The sequence below is a fragment of the Mixophyes fleayi genome, chromosome 8 (assembly GCF_038048845.1).
Source record: "Mixophyes fleayi isolate aMixFle1 chromosome 8, aMixFle1.hap1, whole genome shotgun sequence".
In the NCBI taxonomy this organism is placed as follows: Eukaryota; Metazoa; Chordata; class Amphibia; order Anura; family Limnodynastidae; genus Mixophyes; species Mixophyes fleayi.
In genome coordinates this window covers 1,056,801-1,068,167 of record NC_134409.1, presented here as the reverse complement: position 1 = coordinate 1,068,167, position 11,367 = coordinate 1,056,801, and the positions used below count along the sequence as shown (strand labels likewise).

At 42.0% G+C, this 11,367-nt stretch overlaps 1 protein-coding gene and 1 long non-coding RNA gene across 2 annotated transcripts in view; one reads left to right on the top strand and one right to left on the bottom strand.

The window, feature by feature from the left end:
- The first annotated feature begins 2,746 nt into the window (after positions 1–2,746).
- TSPAN1 (tetraspanin 1) overlaps positions 2,747–11,367 on the top strand; it is a 52,777-nt gene continuing 44,156 nt past the window's right edge. Inside the window, exons 1-2 of the mRNA XM_075181566.1 lie at positions 2,747–2,778; positions 2,959–3,008. The gene's annotated coding sequence lies outside the window, so the exon portion shown is untranslated. The remainder of the gene's footprint in view (positions 2,779–2,958; positions 3,009–11,367) is intronic.
- On the bottom strand, positions 3,328–7,239 carry LOC142098792 (uncharacterized). The gene is made up of 2 exons (XR_012678434.1): positions 6,454–7,239; positions 3,328–3,610 (listed from the first exon to the last, which is right to left on the bottom strand). It is a non-coding gene; the product is annotated as an uncharacterized LOC142098792 (long non-coding RNA).

Sequence of the window (11,367 nt, the reverse complement as noted above, 5' to 3'; positions counted from 1 at the left end):
CACTTGCAAACCCTATGGGAGGCAAAGGGAAATCCTTAATGTTGCGGTAACACAAAGTGTCTTCTGGTCCATTCCAGAGAAACTTTGCACTTAAATCCTTGCACTCTTTTTTGGGAGAATATGGTGTAATTCTTACACAAAACCGCTTTCATCTTTTGACCATCTTTTTTTCCCTCAAAGTGATTTTTGTGGAATATCCCCAGATCACCCTTATTTTGATAAAGAATTTACTATTTGGCACATACTAACCTATGAGGTTTTGTGCATCCTTTATAAAGCATGTAACATGTAGTTATTGAAAGTGTTTATGTGCATTTACAATGCATTTTTAAACATGTTTTTTGGCAAACCCAATCAACTCAATGTACCGATACATTGATTATTATGAGAACAAATTAGTTTTTTTTTAATATATATATATATATATATATATATATATATATATATATATATATATATATATATATATATATATATATATATGCATTTACCATTCAAAACACACATATACAATACACAGGTGTGGCATCCTAATTATAGCGGGGAGTAGCTCATTACTGTAATAATATGTATTTAAGTAATATAACTTGTGATATATGGCATTATGAGCTCCCCTATGGTATATTATAAGCAGGGGCTAGCAGGGGGCATCTGGTCCCCATAGTGGGCTACCGTGGGCCGGGTCACTGGGCCAGCGGCATTTTTGTTCCTTTAAAAAGTTTCTAATAGGCTGCTGAGACGAGTCTTCCCCTCCCGAACTAAAATGTGCCCTCCCCTGATTATAGGGATATTACAGCTTAGTGAGCAGTTCTGTAAATACATCTATTTAGGAGTCTGCAGCATAATAACTAGAAATATTCTATCTATGTGTTAGTACATAGCTCAGACTATTTTACTAAGTAACACAATGTTTCAGATCAGCTGAGTTTTCCTGTGTTTCTATATTGGTGTCTGGGAGACTCTTCCACGGTCTCCAGGACTCTGCGGAGGCAGCCTCGCTCCATCACATTATTGGCTGAGGTATATAACCACTCCTCTTACAGTATAGTAATATAATAAGGTGCACGAGTTGGTCATAGCAGTTCTGATCACAGATATGACACTCGCAGCTATATAATGAGACAACTTCAGACAGAAAGTTCTCTGGGGCAGCAAGTTGAACTTGAAAAATGCTAATTTCCTTCCTGCAAGAGTGTAATTACCTTGTCTGTAGACCTAATAATGGATAATATTACAATATTGGTGCACTACTCGTACCCAGATGTCCATGGTAGTTTGTATAAGGGATCAGAGCAGTAACACACTCACCATTTATATATCAGATAATTTAGAATCTAGAGAGAACTGTGTCTGTCTTCATATAAAGACTTCAGGCTAAGTACAGGGACCAGTGAGGTTAGACTTCCAGCTGGTAACAAGCCTGTAAATCTTGATATTACTACATCTAATCCAGCAAAACTTCTGCAGTCACATCCTCTAATCCTTAAGACCCCCCCCCCCAATAATTGTGCGAAGAGTCTGAAACTCCCACCTGACTTCATGTATGTGCGAGGTCAGATGTGGTCTTTTCAATGAAGAGTTACTGTCATCAATGTGTCATCATAAGTGGAGAGATGGAACTGTCATCTTATCATCTCTGTCTATGGGAACGCAGATAATAATAGTGCAATTATGTGATTTGCCCACCTACAGCCTGAGCAGTGCAGCTTGGAAGCAGCAGCCATTTACTGATCGCAGCCTTCCAGAGGTCTTCAAGTGCTGTGTCTGTAACATCCTTCAACTTTCCCTTCATTACCCAGAACAAGACATCTCTATCTCTCCACCCCGGGAGATTACACCTTTCCACAAATGCCTCCTACACACAAATTATAGGTGCTGATGATGGACATTAATTGCTGGGGTCAATCTATCTCTGAGTGCTGGAGAGACGGATTCTTGTTTCCATCTCACTTTCTACAACTTGGAGCAGTTGATAAAAGAAATGGTTGGACTAAAACTTTCTCTGATGGGTGCAGGAAGAAGTGAAGATTGTAAGAAATGACTGTTTGATATTTTAGATCAGAATCGTTTCCTGAATGAGGAATTAAAGTCGACCTGCACCAATATCTATGAGAAGTCGGCCTATTAAAGCTGGATTCCGTTTTGTTGAATGAGATATTTACGTGGGTGGGTAGAGATTGCACATTGGGGTCCCAGCGATTAGTTGGGGCATTTGCACAGAAACACATAATTCTGCATATATGGTGAGTGGCACAAATCATAATATTCATTCATATCCGTATACACGTCACTGCGTGTGAGCACTTCATGGTGATACTCAGGTGGCATGCGGTGGACGGGCATGGGGGAGCATTGTGGAACGAGTGATGGGCAGGGGAGGGCTGGCAAACTTTAGCCCGGGGGCCAAGACTCGACTCATCAGCCTATTTTAAATGAAAAAAATGTAGGTGACCCAGTGACCCAGCCCAAGGTAGCCGACTATGGGACCGACCGGGGGGGGCAGATGCCCCCCAGCCCAGCCAGCCCCTGGTGATGGGGGCCGCTGAGATTGTTTTCTTGCTGTTTTTTCCATTCTCGAAATTATGTGTAATGTGCGGCCTTTTCAAAGGTTGGGTATATATTATATACTGCAGGATCTGCGCTGTGTACTGTGCTCACTTATTGCTCAGATTTCCACATTTCATGAACCTATATATATATATATATATTACACAGTTTCCAACATTTAAGGATCTAGAGAAGAAACCAGCAGTCTGGCTGTGAGAGCTGCAACAACAGGTAATTAGTGAAGCCCAGCGCTTGTTTAAGTGAATGAAATGTGTACAAGTGAATACAGTCATCTCAGAGACACCAGCCAGGATAACTAAGACCCCTGTCCCCTGCTCTCCTCTATTTCACAATGACCATCCCTCTTCCTTCTTCCTCAGCTGCTCCTCATCCTCTCCCCTCTCTCCACAGACTTACAGGAGAATCAGCACAGAGAGCAGAGTCCGACCAGTAACCTCCATGTGAGTAGAAACATTATTTTCTTTCAGCTGATATTTGTCAGAAAACAACTGTTGTATTTTTCCCACTTCAACTCCCCCCCAACGCACGTCTGTCCTGTGCGAGCGATTGCTCCGTGCACCATAGAAATTTGCATATTTTAGGCTAAACAAATGAGTATTTACCCAACACTGCACCAGCCCCTGGCTGTCCTCTTGGGTTTATGTAGCATTAGAGCTTTTTCATTGCACATAGATCTGTGGATATAAACCAATGAACAAATAAGAAGTATAATGAGAGAGAAACATTTAATAACATGGAGGGATAAATATGGAGCTCTGATTCTATGTGTTCTCAATTTTATTACACTTCCCTGTACAGACTCATCTCCGTAACTGACTCTAATTGTTTCATTAGTTCATTGGGAGGGTACCGGAAACATCGTTATCACACAGAACAGGCAGCTGATGCTTTCCACAGAGTCAGGGGGCGGCTTCACTGCGTCCGTCGGGCGCTTTGGGTGGCGCCTTGTAGCAGTTTGTGATGTCACAGGAACTGTATGTTCCAGCGGAGCCTCTTTTCTTGCGGTATTATGGTCACGTTCTCCGGTCTTCACACCAGGATACTAAAGAGAACATAATAAAGTAGACACAGAAAAGTCATTTCTGAAACTGCAGAATCGCAAACCACAGCACAAATATCATGTTTCTTCTGTTAAGTAATCTCTCCTATTATTGTATGATTGTATATCTGTATTTAGTGCATCCGGATGGCGGCCGTGAGGTGTGGATCAGGGTGTTCATCTATAAAGGACGGGAATGTGCAGGACGCGATATATGAGTAGCGGAAGCTGTGCGTTATGTGGATATTTACACATTATCCTTTCCTGTTTCACTATCCAGGTACCACTCATACGTGGAGGTGATTTATACCAATGTGATGGGAACGTTACAATGTGGTAATGAGACCTCCGATGTCCTCTCACTCTCCTGCTTTACTTAGGACATAAATGGGGGTCCAGTGAGCAGGATTTTTGATAAAAATGTACAAGATGTAATTATTTAGGGGGGGGGGGGGGGCGGCAGGAGTGATGGTAATCAGGACTCCAATGTGCGTTCCCACCGTTATCACCCCTGCAGGTGTCTGTACGTTAACAGTCACATGACGCAGAATGTTGGCGGTCAGATATATGCAACTGCCCCATTGGAGCTTACAGTCTAAATTCCCTAACACACACACACAGACAGAGAGAGAGAGACTAGGGTCATTTTTTTGATTGCAGCCAATCAACCTACCAGTATGTTTTTGGAGTGTGGGAGGAAACCGGAGCACCCGGAGGAAACCCACGCAAACACAGGGAGAGCATACAACCACACAGATAAGGCCATGGTTGGAATTTGAACTCATGACCCCAGCGCTGTGAGGCGGAAGTGCTAACCACTACGCCACTGTGCTGGCGTAGTGGTTAGCACTTCATACTAGTGGTATGTGTGGGTGTATAAGTATATATATGTGTATATACGTGTGTGTGTGTATGTGTGTATATATATATATATATATACATATATATATATATATATATTATATATACGTGTATATATCTGTATGTATGTGTATATATGTGTGTATCTGTATATCTATATGTGTGCATATGTGTGTGTGTGCATATTATATGTGTATGTGTGTGTATATATATATATATATATATATATATATATAATGTGTCTGTTGTTGGTGGGGAACGGCTGGGCTTGTCTTGCCACCGTCCACTTTCTCCCAAATGTGCTCCCCCTGTTGCAGTAGGAGGAGCCTGCTCCCACCACCAGGCTCCTTCACCAGCACCTGGGATCGCTTCCTTCTGGGTAACTGTCGCTGCTAGTGTACCCCCTCACTGGGCACCTGGGCTGGTACCCCTGACCTCTTCCTGTAGATCAGGGTTGCTGTGGATGGTTCCCCCTGACCTATCACACTGACCAGAGCTGCAGGTAGCAGGCAGAGCGTTGATGCTGGATGCTGGGTGCAAACCTCAGAACAGCCGGAGAACGGATTAGATTGGTCTAATCTGTAGGTCACAGGATTTGCTGCAGGTAAGTCGGCGTCAAAGCAGGATCTTGAAGCAGTGATGTTTATTAGCTCAAATAGTCCTGATAAGGACAGTTACATTCAGTTTGCAGTATTCGTGATCTTTCCAGAAGTTACAGATGGTATAATCATACATTACATGGTCAAACAGTGCTTTTTTATACAGATTTGGACACAGCCTGGCAGGGGGTAAACCAGCCCCCTTTTTCATCCAGGCTCCAAAAAACTCTGAAATATTTAATTCAAAGATTAGCATCAGGATGTGATATCTCCTCCAAATTTGGAGTTAACATGATTTTAAATGTTAACAAAATTCACATCAATCTACGATATCCTCAATCATTTGCTGCTTGCATTATTCAGTCAGGTTCTGAGATGCAGGATAACAAGCCACACAGGACAGAAAGGCAGCAGCCCCCTGCTGTGTATACCGGCTTACCAAGTGTTTGTCACTTCAGATGAAAAAGGTTTACTTAGCCTTAATGAGGATTTCCTCTCGAAGTTACACAACAGATTTCTTTAAACAAATGCCTATTGTATCAGTACATTTCTAATACACAGTATCAAAAATCAGTACATTACAATGATATAAATTAGCACACTGCGCTAATAATTGAAATATATTGATACAATAAATTATCATATTCAGTTATAAATATGAGACATTTATAGTGTCTCCCCCATCATACAATATCCCCCCCAGTATAACAACATGGCAGGTTTTATAGAAGCTAATAGTCCAGCCCAGTCATCATCACACAGTGTAACCTAGTGTCTGTACATAGGCTATGGATTTCTCTGGAGGACGGTGTATTATATACAGGAAGGGACTGTTGTAATAAACCGTTCAGTCCTCGCTCCAAAATAAATTGTCAAGAGCAATCTTTCTTTTCTCACTACTAGACTCCTGCTCAGTCTGTCCCCTCCCCATCCTCTATATCAGTGTTTCCCACACCCAGTCCTCGTAGCCTCCTAACACTGCATGTTTTCCATATCTCCTCGCTGGAACTAAGTTGTATTTATTACTGACTGACACAATGTAACAGATCCACAGATGGTATAATTACTTCCCTGTCACCTGAAAACTGCAGTGTTGGGGTCCTGAGGACTGTGTTTGAGAAACACTGCTGTATATATTATATAGTTATTATTATTATTCATGGTGAAAGGTCCGCTTTAGAAAGTGACATTATCAATAATAATTATTTTATTACGTCTTGCGGCTTCCATTATGTCACATCATCCCCACACTTTATTATATAGTCATACAAAGCAATTTTCTTTTGTTAATAAATGAAAACATTCTCTACAATAATGAGACTTCTCACTATCACATCATAATACAGACAGGGAGCAGTAATCCCGGTCTCTGCAGTGAATACTCACATCATTCGACTCCTGTGCAACTGGTGCGCAGTTTCCAGTAATTATCAGGACACAAAGCAGAAGGAGCGCCACCCAATTCACCATCTTGTCCTCTGGTAGCTCTGATCCTCGTACCCTCGTCTAGTGCAGGTTATTACGTGTTGATTAGTGTAACTTCCCTATAATTCTTGAGTCATTTAGTGTGAACCAGTTTTGCACATACAGATGGTAATGATATGGTAATTCAGGCTCACCTGTAAATCTGGGTCATCTTTCACCTGTCCTGGCTTGTTATTCCCTGGGAACATCCTAAAAACTGGCATTCGTCAGCCAGACGGAGGTTTGTCTTTACCCGGCGCCCCTCACAGGTCACACCCTCCTCAGGCGTAGCCCCCTCGGCTGCTACTGTCAGCTGCGTGACGGAGACGGCTCTCTGTCATCTGATACACACAGAGGACTTTATATAGTAAGAAATATAGTCTACCTCTACACACTAACAAATAATATTAGTCAGTAATGTAATTGTTAATAGCAACAAATAGTGGTTGATTAGCAGCGCTCCCTATTTGGGAGTCAGTGTTGCCTTCTGTACCTTCTATACAAATACATATACTTTAATATGGAGTTGGTCCTCCTTCTGCAGTGATAACAGCTTCCACTCTTCTTGGAAGGCTCCACAAGATGTTGGAGTGTTTCTGTAGGAATTTGTGGCCATTCATTCTGTAGAGCATTTATGAGGTCAGACACTGATGGTGGATGAGAAGTCCTGGCTCACAATCTCCGTTCCAGTTCATCCCAAAGGTGTTCTATGGGGTTGAGGTCAGGGCTCTGTGCGGGCCAGTCAAGTTCTTCTACACCGAGCTCATCAAACCATGGGGTTTCCCTTTACAAGGCAGCGCCGCTTTAAATTTAAGCGCTAAAGACGATGAACTCGCCGGAGTTGAAGAATCCGGAGGTTCATACATTTACCCCCATGTCTTTGTAGCTTTGTGCACTGGGGCACAGTCATGTTAGAATAGAAAAAGTGCCTTCCCCAAACTGTTGCCACAAAGTTGGAAGCATAACATTGTCCAAAATGACTTGGTATGATGAAGCATTAAGATTGCCCTTCACTGGAGATAAGGGGCCTAGCCCAAATCCTGAAAAACAGCACCATACCATTATCCCTCCACCAATCTTCACACTTGGCATAATGCAGTCAGACAGGTAACGTTCTTCCAGCATCTACCAAACCCAGACTCGCCCATCTGACTGTCAAACAGAGCGTGATTCATCACTCCACAGATCACGTTTCCACTGCTCCACGGTCCAGTGCCATTGTGCTTTACACCACTCCATCCGACGCTTGGCATTGGTCTTGGTGATGTGAGGCTGCATGCAGCTGCTCGGCCATGGAAACCCATTACATTAAGCTCCCGCTGCACAGTTTTTGTGCTTACATTAATGCCAGTGAAAGTTCAGAACTCTTCAGCTGAGGAATCAGCAGAGCGTTGGCGACTTTTACGCACCATGCGCCCATGCAGTCGTTGACCCCGCTCAGTGATTTTACGTGGTCTTCTGCTTCGTGGCTGAGTTGCTGTTGTTCCTAAACGCTTCCACTTTCTAATAATATCACTTACAGTTGACCGTGGAATATCCAGCAGGGATGAAATTTCACGAACCATCTTATTGTAAAGGTGACATCTATCACAGTACAATGGCTGGAAGTCAATGAGCTCTTCAGAACGACCCATTTTCTATCACAAATGTTTGCAAATGGAGACTGCGAGCCGGAGTCATTAAGGAGAGCAAAGCATAAAAAAAGGAGTAACATTTGCACCTGGGCAAAACCACGTTGCATTGGAGGGGGAGCTAAATTTAAAATGTGGGGAGAGATTTATAGTTGTGGTAAGACATATCCTAGATCAACTTTAAATTTCAGTGTAATAATAAAGCTATCAAGTATTTGTGTGCTACATGAAAAAACTGCCAGTATTTAACTTATGTGCAAAATAATAAACTAATTTGCACCCCTTAAGTTGTAACATGGTTTGTCCCAGAGAACATTTACTCCTTTTTTGCCTTAATGCCTCAGGCCCTGCATGTCTAGGTGCTGGACGTTATACACCTTTGTCCATATAGTGTGTGTATATGTGTGTGTTTGTATATGTGTACATGGGATATGGTTTTTAATGATAGAGGAGAGAGAGGTTACTGACTCCAAGAACATACATGGATTATATGTAGCATTATTTCGGTGGGTGCTGAAGGATTGGGCAAGGACACAGGGCCCACATACAAGCAGTTGGAAGATGATCACACACATACTGATAGCTACTGACTACATTTACCAAAGTCAATATTGTTTGGAATATTAATAGACATCGCTGTCCTTTTTTGGCATCACACAATCTGCGATATTGCCGCGTTCTTGTAAAAATACCTGCTGTGATACAGATATTACAGGTACTCAGAAAACCCCCAAATTTGTTTTGGTTTATAATCTTGTGTCATCTAGAACCTCGTAGTCGCCAAGTGCAGAATCTCCGTCGTTCTGTGTAGTGGGATTTACAGAATGACCAGGTGCTATGTACATCACTTACCTGCACACTCCAAAGACTTACTGGTAGGGTAACTGGCTTCTGACCAAACTGGTCCTAATGTGTGTGAGCTTGTTGTAGGGGGGTGGGACTGTAAGACCCACAGGGATAGACACTGATTTACAGGACTAAACTACTCTGAGCGCTGGCTCCTATATACAGAACATTAATGACAGTTACTGACCAGGGCATTGCTCTGTCCCATCTACCCCCTGACAGATACATAGTGATATATTCTGCAGATTATTACATTACTGACCTCTCTAGAGATCTGCAGAACATTGCTCTGTCCCATCTACCCCCTGACAGATACATAGTGATATATTCTGCAGATTATTACATTACTGACCTCTCTAGAGGGTTGAATGATACTTTAGCGAACACTTGAGATACCATCGGCGTTACACTGTTATTAAATACCCCTGATACTGAAAAACAGCCGTTTCCACAGCATTCAAGGCAAAATAATGTTTGATGAATAGCCCCCTGGGTAATGATTGCTATTCTTATATTACAGTAAACATCTGGAAGTACAGATGGTAGCATGATACAAAGATCCCGGGGGCTCATCCATTATTTGGGATCTTACTGAGTTACATGGAGCAGTTTTGGGGTATGTTCCAAATGGATTTAATGAAAGCGGGGGCTGGTGTTAGACAGCGGGAAACACAAGTCTACTGAACAGATCTAATATTTTTAGTTTGTTTAGTTGTACAATCAGTCAATGGTGTTTCCACACAAGGACAAGCAGGAATATTTGGGTTCAGTATATTTCACTGGTTGTAAATCGCTTTTCAGGACTGTTGCAGAGATTGGCCCCTTCTCTCTGTAAGAAGCATTGGGTCCCAGGATTTTCTCCATCATACATTTTGGTTGTCACTTATTTCACAATGAATTGACAGATTTGGGCCCCTTGTTCCTAGTGAACTAATAATATTAAAGCTAAATTCCTCTTCTTCCTCTCTATATGTCTACATTAAATTGTTGTAAATAGTCTTTTTTTCCAGTGCTCTGGGTTTATAATCTTGTATCTCAAAGTATAAACCACTTACTGTATATACTCCAGTACATACGGTACATGGATCCCTCTTTTTATTTTTTTTATAAAGTTGTATTTTTGAAAGGTCAACTCTAAAAAGTTTTACAACTGACAATCAGCACAGATCTGAACATCTGAACAAGCTAAAGACATAAACACACTGGGCCTGAGTCATTAAGGGACGTATCTCTGTTCTTTGTGTGTATCGTACACAATTCCCCTCTGCACATGCCCAGAACGAGGACACTCAGCCATCAACGAAAGCAAGTCCGCTGCAAATGCCAACGCAAATGACAGTTACGACAGCCTACGATTTCGGGGAGTGAACAGAATGTATTTTATGTACAGTACACATTAAGGACAGATTAACCCTAATGTTAATCAACGGAAAAAAAAAAATTTTTTTTTTTATACAGTTTCCATTTCTAATCATAAATGATTATATTATTGACAGGTAATATTAATTGATTAATATATTTTTTTCTGTGCATTCTTTTGAGATATTATATTCCACATACGTATTGTACGTATCCTGCAGTGTTTGGTCTAGTACAGCAGAGTGACCCTACAGCCACAGTCATCACTACACGTATCCTGAGAGCCATTCCTTGCTGACTCCGGGAGTACGCAGAGCCCATTGACTGCACGATGCGCTCAGTATGCGTTGCCTTCATGACTCAGGCCCATAGTGGCTACGACCATTGTAGCATTAGTAGACTACTGATGACATCATAGGAATATAACTGAATAGAAAGAGAGACCAAGGGGTAAATGTATCAAGCTGAAAGTTTTCCGGCAGGTTTGAAAAGTGGAGAAGTTGCCTATACCAACCAATCAAATTCTAGCTATCATTTTGTAGACTGTACTAAATAAATGATAGCTAGAATCTGATTGGTTTTTCAAACCCGCTGAAAAACTCTCAGCTTGATACATTTACTCCCAAGAGTTTATAATTTGGAGTAAAGAGGGGAGAGAGAAGAAGGGGGAAGAAGGAGAAAGAGAAGACGGAAAAGTGACTATTTCCATATAAAAAGGAGCTAAATGAATCTCTCTTTCCTGAGATAGGTGGAGGTACTCCCATGGGTAGGAAAATCGGTGTTCTTAGCCCAATGCTCGTCTAGGGTGGTGGCATCACTCAGTCACCTATCTCTGGAGATCTCATCACCTCCCCTCCTTGAACAATCTCCCACCATTGGGTACATTATGTTCTCTGTTCCTCAAGCCATAGTGTCATCTCCTCCTTCACTCCCCATTTCCAGTCTCTCTTCCAGCCATGTTGTTCCCACCTTTGCGACATTGCCAGGGTTCATCTCTTTG